Source organism: Mauremys mutica, chromosome 14 (assembly GCF_020497125.1).
Source record: "Mauremys mutica isolate MM-2020 ecotype Southern chromosome 14, ASM2049712v1, whole genome shotgun sequence".
NCBI classification, from domain to species: Eukaryota; Metazoa; Chordata; order Testudines; family Geoemydidae; genus Mauremys; species Mauremys mutica.
The window spans coordinates 6,103,525-6,124,616 of record NC_059085.1 but is presented as its reverse complement, the minus strand read 5'-3'; the positions used below and the strand labels follow the sequence as shown (position 1 = coordinate 6,124,616).

The window sequence follows — 21,092 nt, the reverse complement described above, 5'->3', positions numbered from 1 at the left end:
TGCTCTTCATACAGAACAAGCCCGGCTTTAAGTGCCAACCTTAACTATGCTCTCTAATGTGCCTCCTTCCACTGGGGACAAGAGAAGACTCCCAGGGAGCACTCAATGGCACCTAACGGCAGGAAGCAGAAACGCTGCAGTCTGGTCTCACTGCAGCTCCCTCCTGCTTGATGAGCTCTGCTTTGAGCCCTGAGCAGTCACATGCAAAGACCTGCTTGTCCGCTCACACAAGCTGACTATGCCGGCAGAGTTAAAGCTGTGCAACCCCTAGTGTGGACGCAGTTAGACCGGTATGTGCGCGTACGGCAGCAGAGCTATTCCCATCTGGGAAGGGGAATGAGATGTGCTGGTGTAAGGCACCTTTGTGCTATTGTAACAGCGTCCACACTTGGGCCAGTGATGGTATAAAAAACCTGGAATGTTTATAAGAATCTGTGTGCGAATCAGGTGTACTGGGGTGTACTGGCCCTTTCAGGTGAGAGGGGTAAATCTGGGAGGCCATGCTACCCTGTTCCAGGGTTTTAGGAACAGACAAGTTTCCAGGGAGTGGTAGAGGCAGGTGCTGGGAGAAAGGAAGTGATCCCTGGGAAATGCCAGGCTACCTGGAATCAGGGGTCTTGGAGTGGAGGCTGGGGCAGGGCTCCCCTCGTCTCAGCCAATCAAGATGAGGTTGGGGAAAGAGGTCAGGCTGTAAGCTGCCTCTTCCCTTGCAATGGGGAAGATGTTAGCAGGGGAAGGTCTGCTGACCTCTCCAACCCAGGGGAAAGGCCCGAGGGGCGACCTGGCCTCCATGCCGGGGATGAAGGCTGCGCCCCGGCAGAGATGCTTGAGAGGAAAAGACTTCAGTCAGGAAGGGGGTTTGGTCTGTTCGGGTTTGAAAGACTTTGTTGCCAGCGTGGGGAAACCTGCTGAGGGCAACGTAATGGGGCCAGCTGGGAGGAGCTGCCTTAAAGGGCTGCAGCCGGCTCCACTGGGTACCAGCCAAACCCCTGGCACTGAAAATGCTGCAAGCGGCTTTTTCCCGCTCTTGATCTTGTCTGTCTAGACTGTGAGCTCTTCGGGGCACACCCTGCTTCTTGGTGTTCGTACAGCACCTACCACAGTGGGCCCTGACGACTGCAGCCTCACAACAAGGGGACGAGCTTTTGCCCAGCCAGGGGCCACATTGGCAGCTTGCCAGGAAGCCCACTGATAAAGCAGACTGCCCCAGCTCTCATCAAGAATATGGATCACACTTGGGACGAGAGGGGACGTTGCCTGTTGGGATGTGCAGGCTCCAGCTGCTTGGTTCCAGGCTGGAACGGGCAGTCTCCATGGGCCAGCTACGAGGTGTAGAATTGCATGCTGGGATATTTAGTCCCCAGCGGCTGGCTGCTTGGCACAAAATGGGTATGTTGTGGGCATGTGACCCCGAACCCCACTTTGCTATTGAAGAGAAGGGCAACCACAAGGTACAGCACAGAATTCCATCCAGCCCCCAGCCTGCATTTCCACTATCCCCGTGTTACGGGCTGTTGAGACCCTAAGATGCTGCAGTGAAACTAGGAAATCTGTCCATCTGCCTGGCCTGCAAATGCCATCTCAAGGCAGGGCAGATAATGTCTTATCCTTGCAGCTTCCAGGAAAACCCCTCTTTCCTACACAGCCCCTATGAATGCCAGACACCAATCGAAAGCTCCTAATCGCTGCCGGTCAAAAGGGGTTTTGCTTTTTCCTGGTGACCAACGCCACACCTATCCTGTGGCTTACTCGCCAGGAACGGGCTCTGCAATGTACATGAGCACACGTTCCCTTGGTCAAAGCACAGACGGCAGAAAGCGGTGGAGGAGTTTGGGCCAATTCCTTTGCGGGGGAACTAGATGGCATCTGACTCTCTCGCAATAACCTAGGGCAGGTCTACACTTAAAAAGCTGCAGCGGTGCAGATGCGCTGTAGCACTTAGTGAGGACACTACCTATGTTGAGGGGAGAGCATCTCCCCTGGGCGAAGGTGCTCCTCCTCCCTGAGAGGCGGCAGCTGCGGCGACAGGAGAAGCGGTCCCATCGACGGAGCACTGTCTACACTGGCAGTTAGGTCGGTATAACTGCGTCACTCCAGGATGTGGATTTTTTCATACCCCTGAGCGATGTAGTTAGACCAGTGTAAGTTTGTAGTGTGGACCTGGCCTGAGCTACAGACACCTAGCTACTTATTTCCAGAGTCCCGTCTGCCACACAATCTAGGTGCCGGAGACCAGTGTCAGCGTGATCATACCTCTTAAATTAGAGCTGGGGAGGCGAATGGCACAACAAAGACACTAGCCACTAAAATGCAGACACAGGACTTGCTTATGGTACTGTTGTAGCTGTGAGGATTTGAGTCAGACGAGGTAGGTGAGGGAATATCTTTTTTTGGACCAGCTTCCGTAGGTGGAAGGAACAAGCTTTTGAGCTACACTGACCTGAAGAAGCTCTGTGTAGCTCGAAAACTTATACCTTCCACCAACAGAAGTTGGTTCAATAAAAGACAAAAGGCTTAACTAATTGCAACTGGTGCCTAATTTGCAGATTATGCCCCATTATGCAACAGTAGTACAGTAGAACCTCAGAATTATGAGCTGACAGTTCAACCACACCAGAACCAGAAGTAAGCAATCAGGCAGCAGAGACAAAAACAAAAAGACAAATGTCGTACTGTACTGTGTTAAATGTAAACTACTAAAGAAATAAAGGGAAAGTTTAAAAAAAGGTTTGACAAAGAAAGGAAACTGTTTCTGTGCTTGTTGCATTTAAATTAAAATCGTTAAAAGCAGCATTTTTCTTTTGCATAGTAAAGTTTCAAAGTTGTATTCAGTCAACGTTCAGTTGCAAACTTTTGAAAGAACCACCATAATGTTTTGTTACGAACATTTCAGAGTTCCGAACAGCCTCCATTCCAGGGGTGTTCGTAACTCTGAGGACAGGTTCTTAGCTAGTAAATATTTAGCAAAGACAGATCACGATATGAAACAGATCAGGAACTTTCAACTGGTGTTTGGCAGTCACCAGGCATACTGAAGATCTGTTGGCTCTGCTCAGTTCCCTAGGTGTATGTCCAAAAGGATTTCTCTCCAAAGCCAAGGAGTTTCTTGGAAAACCCAGGTGGTTTGCAGAATTCAGAAGGCTCAGAAATCAAATTTAATCTTATACTATCTTGGAAATGCTTGTACTGCACATTATGTCTGTAGTGTATTGTGCAAGCACACGATTTAATTTGTTTCTACACAGACTCATAGACTTTATAGCCAGAAGGGGCCGTCATGATCATCTAGTCTGACCTCCTGCACATGGCAGGCCACAGAGCCTCATCCACCCACTCCTGTAATAGACCCCTAACCTCTGGCTGAGTTACTGACATCCTCAAATCTTGATTTAAAGACTTCAAGTTACAGAGAATCTGCCATTTACTCTCGTTCAAACCAGCAAGTGACCTGTGACCCTCTCTGCAGAGTAAGGTGAAAAGCCCCCGGGGTCTCTGCCGATCTGACCTGGGGAAAAATTCCTTCCTCACCCCAAATATGGTGATCAGTTGGAGCCTGAGTATGTGGGCGAGACCCTCCAGCCAGACACCTGGGAAAGAATTATCTGTAGTTACTCAGAGCCCTTCCCATCTAGTGCCCCATCTCCAGCCCTTGGAGATATTTGCTACTAGCAGTCACAGACAGGCCACATACCACTGTAAGCAACCTCATCGTACCATCCCCTCCAGAAACAAGCTTATCTCCAGAAGAGGGTAGACACCTCAAATGGAGCCTGTCCTAAGAAACCACTAGGCTTTATTGTTTCTCCTCTTTCTAGACACAGAAACTCTCAGCCCTCCTGTGAAAAATCTGGGTCATCTAGCCCAATGGGAAATGTCTTGTTCTAAGAAGTATTCTAATCAGAAATACCACTGGAGGCACTCCAGACATCACGTGCACGTCTCAGTACGTTGCAATAGTCACTGCCAACTGAATCGAAGCAAAGAAATACGAATTATTTCATTATAAGGGGATAAAGTCCAGAATATTTCACCTACCCCAACAAAGTAATCCAAGAAGGTCCAACTAGTGCTATATAAATAAGATACAAGTTGTTAGCACCTTGGACGCTGGCCCAGTGCTCAAAAGCACTGGATCTCACAGAGCAATGCACAAAATGCATGCAAGTGCACCACCAATGAAGCATAAGTGCTTCCCCTTCCTCCACTGTACCCCTAGATCAGTTTCCCCAACCTTTTCCGTGGGGTGGGTGCCGGACGACTAGCTGCCGAGGACCGTGGCCGCCGGACAAGCAGCCACCAAAATGCTGCCGTGAGGGAGTGTCATCAAGAGGCGTCGCCGCCGAAATACACTTCTCGACGTTGCCACTTCTCAGCGGCATTTCAGCAGCTGCTTGTCTGGCGGCCAGTAGGCGGGCGCCATGGCGCCCGCGGGCACCGCGTTGGGGACCCCTGCTCTAGATGGTTTTGGCCAGCACGCGGCATTGCAATATCTCACAAATCAACAACCTATGAAGAAACATGCCTGGGAGAAATCCAAGGCACATTGGCTGGCAGATCAATGGTGAAAGCAGCACATTTCAGACCACCCGAGAAGCTCAGCACAACTCTGCAATCAGCTGAGCAACACATGCTCAGGTGTCTGTCCCTTATTCGCTCTACTGGAGGGACAGCTTCCTCCCACTCGCGGTAGATGAGCGAGACACAAGGCAGCCAGAAGACTCATTCTGCAGCCGCCTCCTCAACCAGACATGATGGCAGCTGCTTCCTCTAGAGCAGAGGTCCCCAAACTATTGGGGTGTGGAGGAATGTTCAGGGGGGCACAGTGGGCCCGGGCCAGCTCCTACAGGGGGCAAGGAGGGAGCGCCACCCAGCCCCGCCCCCAGGCACAGCTCCTGGCCCCATGCCTGGCCTCGGCGTGGCTCTGCACCTGGACGGGAGCCCAGCTATGGCTCTGCCCCCATCCCCACCCTTGGCCCCGCTCCCTGCCCCAGAGCCATCCCCAGCTGCGGCCCAGGCCTTGGCCCCCATACCCCTGTCCACGTCCTGCTCCCGGCCCCGGATCCGGGGGAGGGAGGAGACACGGACGGGGTAAGGGGGGGGTGCAACCCTCAAAAGTTGGGAGACCACTGCCCTACTCCATCGTCTCTGGTCTTGGGCTGCCCCTGCTGTCAGAAGTTGTTTTTTCACAGCCACGCCCCCGGTAAATGTGAATATTCTCCGTTTCCATAGCGCCTTCCACCGGGTCTCAACGTGCTCAGCCCCGTTTGACAGATCGAGAAACGGAGAGAGGGGGCGTGACCAACCCAAGGACACACAGAGAAGGAGCAGAAGAGCTGAGAGCAGAACCGTGGACTCCTTAATGCTCCTCTCCGCCCACTAGACCCTTCTCTCACCCAGCTACAAGCGCCTGCTTCAAACCCTGCCTCTCTCCTGCAGGCACCTACTATTATTTCATTTCTCTCCTGGCTCCACCTCCTGTCACATCCCCTGGCGGACAACTGACCTGTCTTGTGAGACACTGACGTGAATGAGACATTCCAAAATTGTAACCAATTGGAGAAGTGTATCACTAACGGTCCCTCAACATCAGGCAGTTGCCATCCCCCATAAACACAGAGGGTGAACTCATGGGCCCTCGAAATCAATGGAAAGGTTCCCATTGACTAGGTGTACAGAGGGGTATAAACAACATCCAGCCCCGAACAGCTGGGGAGAGGGAGGGGTCAGCTTGTGATTCCATATGTGTCCTCCCCTGCCCAGAAGCTGGTGAGAGAACAAAGGCCAAGTTCACATTCCCACCAGTGAGTCTGTCCTCGGATCTACCAAGAGTCCACAAGCACGTCAGCAAACCCGGGGATAAAGCAGAATCATTTGATCTCATTCCTGTGGACTTTCCAATAGCCTTCAACGGTGCCCCAGGAGCAGGGCTTCTGCTTCAAGGGTACGCACCCTTGCGCTGCATTTCAGAATGGATTTGAACAAGAACAGCCACAGAAAGATTGTGCTGAAAATAGCTTGCAGGGGACAGCAGGGCTGGTAGACCCTAGAGACCCACCCATCGCTGCTGCAAATTCCTCTGCAGGGCACAGGGCTTCAGAGGAGGCTTGGTTTTGCTGTAATTTAAGGGAAAATGCTTGAAAATCCTCCTCAAATAGGGTTTTCATTACTAATAAATGGGATTTAACGTATCACAGAATAAGCCCTGAGAATCTAGGGACCGAATGGCTAGGCAGCAACTCTGCAGAAAAGGACCTAGGAGTTACAGTGGATGAGAAGCTGGATGAGAGTCAGTGTGCCCTTGTTGCCAAGAAGGCTAACGGCATTTTGGGCTGCATTAGTAGGAGCATTGCCAGTAGATCAAGGGATGTGATCATCCCCCTCTATTCGGCATTGGTGAGGCCTCATCTGGAGTACTGTGTCCAGTTTTGGGCCCCACACTACAAGAAGGATGTGGAAAAATTGGAAAGAGTCCAGCGGAGGGCAACAAAAATGATTAGGGGGCTGGAGCACATGATTTATGAGGAGAGACTGAGGGAACTGGGATTGTTTAGTCTGCAGAAGAGAAGAATGAGGGGGGATTTGATAGCTGCTTTCAGCTACCTGAAGGGGGTTCCAAAGAGGATGGATCTAGACTGTTCTCAGTGGTGGCAGATGACAGAACAAGGAGCAATGGTCTCAAGTTGCCGTGGGGGAGGTTTAGGTTGGATATTAGAAAACAATATTTCACTCAGAGAGTGGTGAAGCACTGGAAGGGAGGTGGTGGAATCTCCTTCCTTAGAGGTTTTTAAGGCCCAGCTTGACAAAGCCCTGGCTGGGATGATTTAGTTGGGGTTGGTCCTGCTTTGAGCAGGGGGTTGGGCTAGATGACCTCCTGAGGTCCCTTCCAACCCTGATATTCTATGATCAGGGGGAGAAACCCACTCAATACGAGACACTCTTACTGCAAAGAGTGTCCGGAATGTAACTAAACAACATATGATGAATGTTGATAGGTTACTGCTCCCAGGAAATGGAAGGGAGGGTGTGTTTGTGCATATCATAGTTACCTGCCCTCCAATGTAAGGGGTGCAGAGAATGCTGCCTCTATGTCCCTATGTACATGCAAAAGGAACATCTGTCATATGTCAGCATATATGTGCACAGGAGCGGCACCCATGGGCCTGCATGTGTGCAAGGAGCAGGAGCAGCAGCTCCCGCCCCCCCTGCACATCAGGGCCGGCTCCAGGTTTTCTGCCATTCCAAGCGGCGCAAAAAATAAAATAAATAAATGAAATAAATAAAGCGGCAGCCCAATCGCATCGCTCCACTCTTCAGCAGCAATTCAGCAGCTGGTCCTCTTCTCTGAGAGGGAGTGAGGGACCCGTCGCCGAATTGCTGCTGAAGACCCGGACGTGCCGCCCCAATAGTGGCCGGAGGGCTGCCCCTTGGTATTGGCCACCCCAAGCACCTGCTTCTTTAGCTGGTGCCTGGAGCCAGCCCTGTTGCGCGCACACGCACGCAGCAGCAGCAGCATGGAGCTGTGTGTAAGGAACACCTGCCCATGCACGCAAGTGTATAGATGCCAGCTGCCTTTCAGCTCGAGGGTGCCACCTCTCCATGTGCACCTGCCTGCTCGTGGGGATCAGACGCCCGCCCCGGTTGCTTTAAAGCTGGTCTTTCTGAGCCAGCTTCACCAGTGCCCCTCTGGCTCCTTTAAGGAAGCCGAGAGCAGCCGTGAGAGCCCGCTGGGGAGTTCCCCGCAGGTGCAGGGCTGGCCCAGCTCTCCCTAGGCAATAGCCCGCCCCGGCATAGGGGTGCAGCCGAGCTGTTCTCACCCCCCCCCCGCGAGCTGTCCCAGCCCGGGGGCAGTTCTAGCCCCAGCTAAGGAGCGGTGCAAACGCCACGTCGCTTCCTGCTTAGCTCGGCTCCAGCGCGGGGCGCGATGAGGGGCCGATCCCAAGCTCGGGGGCCAGCGGGGGGGGGCCCGAGCAGGAAGCCGGCCCGGCCCCAGCACTGCGGCCCCCAAGGGAACATGCCCCGAGCCCGGCGTCTCCGCAGCGGGGGAAGGGAGCAGCCTGCGCCCGGGGTGCAGGGCGAGAGCCGGGGGGGGGGGCTGCCCCGAGCCCCACGCTGCGGGCTGGGCTGGGCTTACCTGCTGCTGCGGGACGGTGCTTCCCAGAGCTGCCCCCTCCCCGCCAGCCGCGCCTCCCTGCTGCCTGCTGGGAGTTGTAGTTCGTTATCCTGGCCGGGTCTCAAGGAGGCGCCGCGGCTAATTGCCTCCGCCCCGGGTTCCAGAGCGGGCACGAGCCACGCAGGCTAAACTACACTTCCCAGGGTGCATTGCGCCCCAGCCCGCGGGCACATTCCCCGTTCGCATGGGCAGGGGCGGCTCCAGGATTTGCACCGCCCCAAGCAGGGCGGCACGCCGCGGCGGGGCGGGGGCGCTCTGGCGTTCGCCGGTCCCGCGGCTCCGGTGGACCTCCTGCAGACGGAGCCGCAGACCAGCGGACCCTCTGCAGTCATGCCTGCGGGAGGTCCACTGGAGCCGCCTGCCGCCCTCCCGCGGGACGCCGCCCCAAGCGCGCGCTTGGCACGCTGGGGTCTGGAGCCGGCCCTGCACATGGAGCAGAGAGAATCCTGCTCGCGAGGGCTCTGGCTCAGCGTGTGCCAGCTTCATGCTGGCTCCAGCTCTCGTGAGCTGGTCCAGCTGGGGGCCTGTACACCCAGTAAAGTGTGAGGATTGTTCACCTAAAATAAGACTCGAGGAGGAGGAACCATCAGAGCCATCCGGTTGGCAGCAGCAAGCGTTGCAGGGCCAAGAGGATGCAGCCCGGGACATCCACAATACATCTTCATGGACATGTTTTCAGATCAGAGGGAGGGAGAAAGAAGCCATCTCAAAAAGAGTGCCCTTGGTGCAGAGAAGAGAATCACCTGCCTCTTTATCCGAACGTCTTATTGTCCTGATTAAGAAAATTAATCCCCGATTATTAGTTGAGCCCCCATGGAGCGAGGTGCAGTACATGTGTATAGTCACAGAGCGTCTCTGCCTCAAAGATATTAATTCTAATTAGAGAAAGGGTGGAGGGGAAATGACTTGTCTAAGGTCACACAGCAGGGAACAGAACCCAAGTGTCCTGCTTCCTTGCTATTAGACAGTGCTGCTTCTCAACTCTAATTACAATGCAATTAAAATGCAGTGTCTCTTTCAAAGTAATTGGTAGAGTTAAGCAATTAAACGCATCCCCCAGGCTCACAGATATCAGAGTTGTATAATGGTAAAATAAGCAGGGGATTCCTAAACTCCAGTTTCCAGTGAAGTACTTCTAGTGATTCATTGGATGACTTTGGGGAAGTCCTCTAGCCTCTTTGGTTCCCATCTAAAAGGAAGAGAATAATACCTACCTCATGGGGTGTTTGGGAGAATGAATGTTTTCAAGTTAGATCTGAGACCCCTAGCTAAAGATGCTATGGAATATTTGCAATTGTTTTTAACATGAGAAAAAATCAGAATACACAAAAGTGGGTTTATTGTATGATATTTTGAATTCCAAGAAGTTAAGTTTAGAGAAGTGGGATAATGGGTTTATGAGCTGAACTGTGTATTTAAGGAAACTCTCTAAGGCTCAAAGCAATTTAACTTTCAAATGAGCAGTTAATTTAAAGCAAGAAGAGAGAGTACGCAGGACAGATAAACACATGGGCCTGGATCTGCAAAGGGACTTAGCGTTGCCATGAACATCATTGTAGTGCCTAATGAATCACAGGAACAACACTAACAAGGAGTCCGGTGGCACCTTAAAGATTAACACATTTATTTGGGCATACGCTTCCGTGGGTAAAAAAACCACTTATTCAGATGCATGGAGTGCAAATTACAGCTGCAGGCATTATATAATGACACGTGAAGAGAAGGGAAGTTACCTCACAAGTGGAGAACCAGTGTTGACAGGGCCAGTTCGATCAGGGTGAATGTGGTCCACTCCCAATAATAGATTAGGAAGTGTCAATTCCAGGAGAGGCAAAGCTGCTTCTGTAATGAGCCAGCCACTCCCAGTCCTTATTCAAGCCCAAATTAATGGTGTTAAATTTGCAAATTAATTTTAGTTCTGCTGTTTCTCTTTGAAGTCTGTTTCTGAAGTTTTTTTGTTCAAGTATAGCTACTTTTAAATCTATAGACTGTCCAGGGAGATTGAAGTGTTCACCTACTGGCTTTTGTATATTGCCATTCCTGATGTTCTTTTACGTAGGGACTGTCCGGTTTGGCCAATGCACATGGCAGAGGGGCATTGCTGGCATGTGATGGCGTATATCACATTAGTAGACGTGCAGGTGAATGAGCCCTTGATGATGTGGCTGATGTGGTTGGGTCCTCTCATGGTGTTGCTAGAGTAGATATGGGGACACCATCAGAGGACCCAACCACATCATCAAGGGCTCATTTCACCTGCACGTCTACTAATGTGATATACGCCATCATGTGCCAGCAATGCCCCTCTGCCACGTACATTGGCCAAACCGGACAGTCCCTATGTAAAAGAACATCAGGAATGGTAACATACAAAAGCCAGTAGGAGAACACTTCAATCTCCTTGGACAGTCTATAACAGATTTAAAAGTAGCTATACTTGAGCAAAAAAACAGAGTCCTGTCTTCCTACAGTGGCTGCTGCCAGGTGCCCCAAAGGGAATGAACAGAACAGGGAATCATCAAATGATGGTGGAAGGGATAGCTTAGTGGTTTGAGCATGAGCCTGCTAAACCCAGGGTTGTGAGTTCAATCCTTGAGGAGGCCACTTAGGGATCTGGGGCAAAAAATTGGTCCTGCTAGTGAAGGCAGGGGGCTGGACTCAATGACCTTTCAAGGTCCCTTCCAGTTCTATTATTACCTATCCATCCCCTGTTACTCATTCCCAGCTTCTGGCAAACAGAGGCTAGGGACACCACCCCTGCCTGTCTTGGCTAAGAGCCATTGATGGACCTGTCCTCCATGAACTTATCTAGTTCCTTTTTGACTCCTGTTATAGTCTTGCTTGGCCTTCACAACACCCCTGATTTCCTCCTTCCCCTGACAACCCTGCAGGAGCCTTTTCCCCCATTTCTGATCACAGCCCACAGCAGCTGTGCCTTTTACTCTAGGCGGGCGCGCTGCATGCTGGGAACGGTAGTTTCCCCTGGCCCGGCCCTTCCCGAGGAAGAAAGCCCCTGGAGGGGCCAGGTGACTACAAGTCCCACCAGCCCCGGCAGGAGCCGCGGCTCCGAGCGCGGCGCATCATGGGAGCTGTAGTTTCCTTCCCCCAGCAGCGCTGCGGTCTGCCGGGGGCTGTTGGCCGCGCGTGGACTACAACTCCCAGCGTCGCGTGGGACCGCCCCCTCCCCCTGAAATCTCTGCCAGCGGCGCGGGGGATGTCCCCGGGAGATGAAGTGGGGCTGCCGCGGGTGGGCGGGTAGAAGGGCAGCAGCCGCCGGCCGGGAGCGATCGTCCGCCCGGCCCCAGCGGTCCCGCAGCAGCGCCGGGGGGCGCCCGGAGCCGAGACGCGCCGAGCCAGGTGCCGATGCTGCCGCGCGGGGATGCGGGGCGCGGGGGGCTGCTGGCCCCGCTCTCCGGCAGCGGCTCGGGGGCGGGCTGGGCTGGGCTGCCCCGTCCCGCGGCAGTGGGACTAGCAGCCGCTTCCCCCGGCAGGCGACGCGGGCTTGCTGCCGGGCGGGGCGGGACGGGGCTCCGGGGGCTCCGGCCGGGGCGCGGGTGACAGCAGCGCTGCCGGGAGCGGCTTTGTCTGGGGAAGGGTGGATCCGCCCCCGCGCTGCCGGGCGGCGTGTTTGCAAACAGCCCCTGGCTTGACCGGCGTGCGGACGTGCCCCCGAGCCGCCGCCGCCGCCGCCGGGTCCCGTACCCTGCGGCGCGGCTTTTAACCCCGGCCCGGCCCGGCCCTGCCTTGCGGGGTAACGGATGGGAGCGTCTCTAACTCCGGCTTCCCTTCGCCCCCGTGTCGCTGGCTGGCTTGGGGTTCCCTTTCCCGGGAGCGGCCAGCGACCCAGCACTGTGACCGCAGCGTGATTTACAGGCAGTCCCGGGGGCTGTCAGGGCTCTGACTTGCCAGAGCGGTGAGGTTTGGCTGGATCTAAATGTACATTTCAAAGGGGTGTCGTCTTTGTTTACATCTTGATTGTGGCAGTTGAGTCCAAGCCATGTCCTGGGCCCAAGAGGGAGCCCTAGATTAGCACTTCGGAATGGCTTTGTGGCTTTTTTGTAACGTCCGTGTCTCTTTCCTCCTGAGATGAGCCCAGGAGACGCTGAACGTGGGGTCAGGGTGTCCTTAAACAATGTGTAGCCAGCGACTCTCTGCTAAAGGTCTGAAGTAAGGAGGTGTAACAGGCAGCTGCTGCTTGGTGAGAATTGCTCCTCGCCAGGCATGGGCGGGGGAAAGGAAGGGCGTCCGTGCTCTGGAGTGGAGAAAGTCCTAGGGGCCAATGTGGCTTTAACTGGGTACCTGGTGCAGTTTGTGACTGTCTCTAGCACGTTGCTAGGCATCATGGAGGTCTGCTGGGGTGGGTTGATTTGTTCTGGAATTATTTGCCGAGCTGTTCAGCAAACCTAGCGTTGTCTCTCCTTTTGGTCTCCCAGCGCCATGTGGCTCCTGGCCTTCGTGCATTGTGGCATGGCCACTAGATGTCTGGTGGAGAGCAAGAGCCTGGGCCTTGTGTTCGAATTAGCAGGCCTTCCATCATGAAGCGTCTCCAAGTGCTTCATGACCTGACCTATTGTATATGCCCCAGCTGTTCTCGGGTGCTGGATGGCATGCACTAGCAGTAGGAAGAAAGGGAATCTTGAGCAGTGATTTAGGGACAAACCCCTTCTTTTCCTAGCACTCCTTGCAGTGAGTTTCTCCAGAATCGAACTGCTCTAAAAACCCACCGACCGGCTCCTGTGTCATGAGATCCCAAGTCCAGTGCCTCTCAGTGACGTCGGAATCCTGTCCGCTCAGTTCTCAAGCAAAAATCAATTGTGGCTTCTTCTCCCCCAGCCCTTTGCTAACTCAAGTCTGGGATCTCAAAGTCAAGCTGGGTTTTTCCTGACATATGCCTAGTCCAGGCCGGGAGAGATTCTGTTGTTAATGTTCTCTTGTTGTATGGTGCAGAATGGAAATGAGCTGTCAATGCAGGCAGCTCTCCTGTAGCTGGGTGACCAACATTTAAAAAAAAAAACAGGTACAACTTGACCAGGAAAAGTCAGCAGCTGTGGCCCCCAGCAAGTGGTCCCCCTTCTTCACAGGGTCTTCTGGTGGTAACTGGACTCTTAACATCCATACACAGGAGACAGGACTTCTACCGGGCAGGGTCCAAAAAAGTCTCGATGCTGGAAAGCCAATAGGGTTCAGTTTCTTTCTCCAGAAAGATGAGAGGCTGAATTGGCCATGTCGGCATGTAAACCTGTTGGGGTTGGGTTCTCTAGGTATGTCCAGCCTGCTGCTCCGAACAATCCCTTCTGTGAGTGCCTCATGGCCTATGATGTCAACTCTTCCTCCCTCCTCCTAGGGCTACGTGAGCACCACATAGGCCAGTGTGTGGCCTGCTGCTTCCTGTCCTCTTGCGCCACTGTTGCATTTTCCTTGCGCTCAGTATGGTCTGGGGGGGCTCCTGCCTCTCCTTAAATGAAACCACTCTCACATCCCGCCATGTGTTTGCTGAAACAACAGTCCTTAAGCCCAGCAGTGGGTAGCTCAGCATTGATTTCTCCCTCCTCTCTGCCAGCTGGTGGTGGGATGAGCCTGTTCAGAGCTAACTGGCTTTCATTAGCAATGCCCACTGGCCACCACGCTGCCTGCAGCGCACCGCTGCAAAGAAAGGCCTAGGTGTGCTCCTGGGGCTGTGCTGGCTTCTGCAGCGTAGCCAAACTGGTGGGATATGAGTGGTGGGTACCTCTGCGAATTGGGACCTTATTATCACCCTTGGGCTGATTAGTGCCTCTAACTCTCCTCTGCTCTAGAGAACTTTCCCCAATGAGGGGAGAGCGCGCTGCTGCAGTGTGCAAGTTTTTATTTCCCGTTTGGATCGCTGCCATCTGCCGGAGCTTGGCCGTGACCGGCTGAGGCACGGATGAGAAGCCCAGCTTGAAAGTTATGCAGCGTGCAGGAGTGAGCAGATTTGATCAGAGCCAGATGTTCTGTCTGCAGCAGACACTGGGGCAGGAGGAAAGGAAGGAGAAAGGAAACTGTTAACCTTGTAATCCGAGACAGGATAACCTCTGCAGCTGCTTGGGTTCACTGCAATTTTGTTGTTGTTGTCTCTCAGGGCAGCCTTTGAGATTCCTGTTGTTACACTGCAGATGCTTGTCCAAAGGGTTTTCATCGTGGTCCCATTTACTTGGTGCTGACAGGTCAAAAAATATTTCTAGATATGCAAAGACCAAAGGGAAGAGACTTAACAATGGGATAGAGTTGCTGGAGTCCTAGATAACAGGATGGGGGTTCTGTCACCGGCAATAACCTGTAGCTCAGCACTCAAATGCTGTCAGTTTAATAGGCCTGAAATTGGCAGCTTCCCAGGTTTATTAAAGGCTCCTGCCAAGCGAAGGTGATGGAGTCGGTTGGACTCTGTCAGCAATTGTTAATTAGAATGGAAACCCAAAGAGAAACCTGCGTGGTGCGTTCCTGGTGTGGCGTCGGCTGCTTCCTGCCAGTTCCTGTCCTGATGAGAGGAATGGGGGTTGCTGCTTAGCATGGACCTTGGGCCCCATCCTGCAGGGCCTCTGTGTGCACTGACCTCCCTTTTGGGCCTATGGGAGTTGTGTGCATGGAAGAGACCTCCACTGGGGAAGCAGGTGGTGCTTTTCCATAGCTTTCCTGAGCCTCAATTCTTGAACAGGGCTGTTCGCCCCCTTAGCGCTCCACAGCAGGGGGAGCTGAGGCACCTGGGAGGTGCCTTGCTGGAGCTCACACAGCCCATCAGCTGCGGCTGGGACTAGGTGGTAGCCCAGGCTGTCCTCCAGCTGTTTAGCAGAATCCCTTGTGTGCTGAGTCCAGTTCTTGAGCTCATGTGTGTATATTTGGGTGCATTGCCCCTTGGGGCTGCTTGTCCAGTGGTAACCACCAGAGCTGCTTGCTTCAATGACCGAACAGTTCTTACGCCAGCCACGTTGACTCCCGAGCCCTGCCGGCGAGTCTAGCTAGTCTGTCTGGTGCATCTCTCTGCAGAGCTCACGTTGCTGGGGATGTGACAGGGCAGGGGGTAGTTGAGTCGGGCTGGGTTGCACGTGCCTCGGATGTTCTGAGCTTGCAGTGCCGGCAGTTAGGGAAAAGCGTCTTTCCTTGCAAGCGTGGCACATTTGCCATCAAGTGTCAAAATCTGGCCTTGACGTGTTTTAAATGAAATCTGAGACCAGCGGTCAGGGCCCGTCCCTGCCTGCTAGCCCTGCATATTCCCAGAGGTGGGGGAGGGGAGGGGTTGCACCCTATATGCTACTGTCATATGGAATTTCCCAGTTTGCGCTTATGACGCCAAATGGTGTGGTGTTGCTAGCTTAAGCAGTAGTGGATTTTGGGGCACTATTGTAGAATAACGTGACATGCATTTTTTTAAATGGTCCAGTGCGCCAGTGTGGTGGCTTTTTAAAAAGATTTGATGCCAAGGGCTCTTTTCCAAAAGAAATGTAAGCTCTCCAGCCGCTCTTTGCTACTCATTGGTTTGTACCATCCTGAGCACAAGCGCACCCGGATTGGTCGCCTTCGGAGGCTGCTATAAGTCAGATAATTAAAGAAATGCAAATAACTCTTCCTTTCCTGCACTGCTGTTCAGAGCCGAGACAGACATTGTGCAGGTAGATAGCCATCGGACACCCAACCACTAATAAAACCACTGCATTGGGTGCATGCTTCCCAGAGAGGCATCTAACATCGGCCTACAGAGAGAATGTGCAGCCGTGAAGAAGGTGGGAAGTAGTTCACACGAGTCCCCTGTCTTAGGAGAAGGTACCCATAAGACAAGTGTCTCCATGCTTTGACCGTTCACCCATGGAAGGAGGAGTGTTTCTGCTCCTGTTGTAAAGGCAGTTCCTAGCAATGGGCAGCAAAGCCAGTAGGAACGTCCCTTCCTGTGTGCGCTTCAGAGAGAGCGCAGATAAAACCAGTGAGGAAATAGATCTAACATTGATCAGTATCCTGTGTGCTCCACTCAACAAGGCTACTCTCCTCCCCAGCCCTGTTTCCTCGGGTCAGGGTCCATCCGCTCCCACCCTCCCTTCAGAGTCATTCCCTTGGCTCCAAAATAACATTTTAAATTAAAGACTTGTGATAGCTGGTCCTTTCCCACTGCTTCTGGGTGAATCCAGAGCTTCCAGCATCAGCCCCGGCAGGCTGCAGAGAGATCTCTACAGATGGTGGGTGTTCCTGATTAGTCAGTGGAATACACTGCTCTGGATCTCCTCCAGCCTGGAGTGTGGCTGTCAGGCAGGTTGGAAGCTCCTGGGAGCCTGTGTGTGTGCAGGAATAGCCTGTGTGATGGGGGAAATCCTAGCGCTTGTGGCGTGGCTGGGAAGTGAGGGCAGAACAGAGCTGGTGGAGCCCCCTGGCAGCCTGCGCATCAGTCACTGTTCCCTGCTCAGTGTCCCTGCCTTGGGTCGATTCGGCGTTCCCTTCCCCGGTGGTGCAGATGGCAAACCTGGCCGATTCAGTCCCTAATGTCATGCAGGAGACACAGAGGCTGAATGAAGCAGGCAGGCAGAGGATTGTGACTGGGGAAGCTATTCACACACGTCTGTAATCAGGCCCTGTTCGGGGCAAGGGGAGGGAGCATGTGGGAAGGACGACGTGATGGAGCAGAGCTGCTAAGCTTGCATGCATTTAGTCTCTGGTGCATGTGGCAGGGGGGCAGGGGCCCTATCCTGTGTTTGTGGAGCATCCTCCCGTCCCGTTTGCTGCAGGGGGCATTGTCCAGGATTGGCCCCCTACCAAAGGCCATGTGTGCTAGCTGAAGAACACCGCAATACCCCCTCGTGCTACATTTCACTTGATAGGTGCCCCATGGCCACAGAGCTCGCTAGGGTATTTCTCTAGCCCCTGTGACCTCCGGAGTGGCCGTGTGGCTTTCTGGTTTTATGGAAGTTGGGGGCATTTGAATCCTGTTTCTTGATCCCTTCCCAGACTGTAGCTGTCTGGACCTCAGGAAGCTGGAGATCCAGTGTGGTACTGTTGTGGGAGTGGCACACTGGACTTTGACACTTCCAGTTGAGTTACACAACAGCTGTGCTATTTTGAGGGTGGCCCTGTGTGAGGCCTGGGATCGCGGCTTAATTTTTATCATAGATCCTTGGACTCTCGCTTTGTGTGGGAAGCGCCCAGCTCCTGGAGGGAGATCTTTATTTCTCCCCTGGCTTTAGCAGCTCTTCTAAAACGCTCGCTCGCCGGCGGCCAGTATAAAATGCTGTGGGAGTAGCCCTCCTACCAGGGCCCCATCCCTCACACGCAGCAGTTTCTCGGCCGTTACGGCGCGCTCTGCTTTTGTACCCCTTTCTCAGCATCCTGGGCGCTGCAATGGCGAGGATCTGTCTTCTCACCTGCCATCCCCCAGCCTCCCTCTTGGGTCCCTTGTCACAGCGAATAGCTAGCCTGCCAGCAGCGCTGAGAAAATGGACCTGATGCTCGTCAGTGTCGCTGCCACCCACAGGTTCTGAGTAACAGAGACGGAGATGGATGAGGCTTGGCTCAGTTTTCACAGAGCTGCTTCTGGAAGAAGGTCTGATTCCCCTGTGACTAGCTCAGGGGTGGGCAAACTACAGCTGTTTTAAGCTGGCCCTTGAACTCCCACTGGGGAGCAGGGTCTGGGGCTTGCCCCGCTCTGGTGCTCCAGCCAGGGAGCAGGGTTGGGGGGCCATTCCTCAAGGCTCCCAGAAGCAGTGGCATGGCCTTGCACTGGCTCCTATGCATGGGGCAGCCAGGGGGCTCTGCCCTGCACTCTGCACCTGCCCCAAGTGCCACCCCCGCAGCTCCCATTGGCTGGGAACTGCGGCTGCGGTGCCTGTGGACAGGGCAGCATGCAGAGCTGCCTGGCTGCAGATCCACATAGGAGCCGGAAAGGGACATGAGCTGCTTGAAGTAGGCACTGCCCGGAGCCTGCACCTCAGAGCCTCTCCTGCGCCCCAAACCCCTGCCCCAGCCCTGATCCCCCGCCCCCCCGTCCTCCGAACCCTTGATCCCAGCCCGGAGCTCCTTCCTGCACCCTGAACTCATAATTTCTGGCCTCATCCTGGAGCCCACAACTCAACCAGAGCCCTCACCCCCTCTGGCACCCCAACTCCAATTTTGTGAGCATTCATGGCCCCCCATACAATTTCTATTCCCAGATGTGGCCCTCGGGCCAAAAAGTTTGCCCACCCTTGGGCTAGCTCCCAGAGGCAAGGCTCTGAGCATGAGCTGTCTGCAGACTCTGCCGTCTCTGCTCTGGTTACTTGGGTCAGACATTCTCACTAGGGCGAAGTTGATGGCACTTGCTCAGAGAAGAGGGTGATTTCTCCAGCGATTCTCCTTATGGGAGGGAGAAGGATCTGGGAGCTGCCTGCCACAGCAAGGGGAGACTTATTAATATTGACTTGTCCTGTGGTAGCACTTGGGGACCCCAGCCATGGACCGGGACCCCACTGTGCTCGGTGCTGTAGAAGCCGCTCCAAAGAGCACCCCGTGGAAGTTAGAGCACGACATCCCAGCTCCGCGGCAGCCTACAGCTTTCTGAACGGCAGCAGAGATCCGGGCAGCAGCTGGTTCACTTCACTGTGCTGCTGCTCTAGTTTTCCCCAGCAGTAGTCCCCACGCTGGATCTTCCTCAGCAGGACCTGAAGAAACCAGCCCTGGACTAGTGCCAAGAGGGGCGTAGTCGGCAAGGGGCTGGTAGTGCTCAAGAGCGAACATTTCTGATGCAACTGATCCCTTGGGCCCCAAGGGCTGGGCACGTCCACTTGGCACAGTGGTGACATAAGTTACGACGCTTTCGTTTGCCTCCTTCCAGCAGTCTCTCACATCAGGCTTATTAATCTGCGATCCTGGCTTTGAGAAGTCCGGTTCAATCCCCCCCCCCGCCCCCCCGGAGGTCCAAGCCAGCTGGGCCCTTCCCTGGAGAGAGCCCTGTCCAAGCAGCTCCTCTGCCATCTTCAACTGGGTGCCTGGGCAAAGGTGCCTCTCCACCAGTGCCCAATCAGGCCCAGCAGGAGGGTGCCCAGACTTGCCCAGCCAATGGCGGCAGGAGCAGCTTAGCAGGAGCCTGACAGCTGCACATAACTTACAAGGCAAGTTGGAGAAGTGCCAGCAAAGGCTGCAGGTACCAGCATGCAACGTTCCATCACAGTTGCTGTAGCCTCGCCGAGTTGTGTGTGGGGCCAGTTGCCCCCCCCGAGCTGCAAGTGGTCCACGGGCCGCCCCTGCACCGCCTCCTATTGCGCTAGGAAACAGGTATTGAAGCAGTTTTTATAGTGGGGGTGCTGAGAGGTATTGAACCAAACTTTAAACCCTGTATAATGGAAACCAACCTGTGGCTCCGGAGCCGCACGCGGCTCTTCGTAGGTTAATATGCGGCTCCTTGCATAGGCACCGACTCGGGGCTGGAGCTACAGGCGCCAACTTTCCAGTGTGCCGGGGGTGCTCACTGCTCAACCCCTGCGCTGCCCCAGGCCCTGCCCCCACTGCACCCCTTCCCCTGAGCCTGCCATGCCCTCGCTCTCCCCCCCCGCCCCGAGCCTCATGTGTACCGTGTAACAGCTGATCGTGGCAGGCGGGAGGCACTGATTGGTGGGGTTGCCGGGGGACAGGAGATGCTGCAGGATGGACGGCGGGGAGCTGATGGGGGCGGGGGCTGCTGACGTATTACCGTGGCTCTTTGGCAATGGACATTGGTAAATTCTGGCTCCTTCTCAGGCTCAGGTTGGCCGCCCCAGGGTAGAGCAATGGTAGCAGCCAATGTGGTGAGCGGACAACTGGATTTTCCTGGGTCGTCCTCAGACACAGCTTGTGGCCTGCTGCAGAGCCCAGCTGTGCCTCTCCGGCCTGCAAGGCCTCCTAGGGCTTCTGGTGTCTGAGGCATCTCAAACCTCCTCTGGAACAGTGGTGGAGAGGAAGAGGTGGGGACCATTGTTAACCCATTTCCCTGCTCTTTGCATTCCCATGGAGACGCTCGTCTGTAATTTCAGAACCACCGGTCCCCGCTAAGCAGCAGCCGTCGTGGCGTCTCGGCTGTGTTTTCTCAGCTGGCGCCAAGGAGCCCTCCTCCCTCTCCCTCCTCTCTGCAGGGCGTGTGAGAACATGGGTTAGCGCCCTCCATGCGCAAGGTGCTCCCTGGTAGGCCAGCAGAGCGCGGTGGGGGCGCCCTGATGCAGTGCCGGACAGTGACCCAGGGCGAGGAGGACAACTTCCTGCTCCTGAGGAGGAGAGAAGCGGCTGCCGTGCCCAGAGCCCCATGATCAGTCCCCCCTCCGGGAGGTCCAAGCCAGCTGGGCCCTTCCACAGAGAGACCTCTGTCCACTAGGCTAAACCCTGGAGCTAGGGGCAGCATTAGGGGGAGAAGGGAGGTCTGGGGCTCTCTTCCCTTTCCTTTCCCTCCTCCCGCACCAAAACACCCCTGGACTAAATTAAAATTGTCTTGGCCCTGGCAGCCTCCTTGGGGAAGGATCGTCATTTCAGCTGCTCCAGGAAGCTTGCCAGATGCCGAAGCCTTTTTTTCCCTGATCTTGTGAAGGCAGGGATTGTATTACTCGTGTCCCTGCAGACTGCAGCTCCTTCCCAGCCCGCTCCTCGCTTGAGCGCTGATCCACCCTGCTCTGCAGCCGGGTGAAGAGACCTTGATGGTGCCCCAGGCAGAGCTCATCGAAACAAACTGGTGTAGGCCTGGGGCAGTGGCCTGTGGAGCTCTCCAGAGACACACGGCTTGTTCACTCTGGCTTGCTATTTCCAGAGCACCCATAATGCCTCCTCTTGCCACATTAAGGGCCTGATCCCACTCGCCCCTCATCCCTGGAGAGGCACTGTGGTTGAGTCGATAAAGGCACTGGACTGGGAGTCAGGAGATCTGGGTTCTATTCCCAGCTTGGCCAGTGACCTGTCTCCCTGTGCCTCCATTTCCTTTCTCATGCTTTGA

At 54.6% G+C, this 21,092-nt stretch overlaps 2 protein-coding genes across 5 annotated transcripts in view; one reads left to right on the top strand and one right to left on the bottom strand.

Moving 5' to 3' along the window:
* The window catches only part of FCSK (fucose kinase), a 42,914-nt gene extending 34,628 nt beyond the window's left edge, over window positions 1–8,286 (bottom strand). For 2 of the 3 annotated variants that reach the window (XM_044987464.1, XM_044987466.1), the window contains exon 1: window positions 8,132–8,286. The gene's annotated coding sequence lies outside the window, so the exon portion shown is untranslated. Of the gene's footprint in view, window positions 1–7,046; window positions 7,092–8,131 lie in introns of all 3 variants that reach the window. The other variant, XM_044987465.1, reaches the window with a different exon arrangement.
* A 3,109-nt stretch (window positions 8,287–11,395) lies between these two features.
* The window catches only part of ST3GAL2 (ST3 beta-galactoside alpha-2,3-sialyltransferase 2), a 90,956-nt gene continuing 81,259 nt past the window's right edge, over window positions 11,396–21,092 (top strand). Inside the window, exon 1 of one of the 2 annotated variants that reach the window (XM_044986926.1) lies at window positions 11,396–11,527. The gene's annotated coding sequence lies outside the window, so the exon portion shown is untranslated. The remainder of the gene's footprint in view (window positions 11,528–21,092) is intronic. The other variant, XM_044986927.1, reaches the window with a different exon arrangement.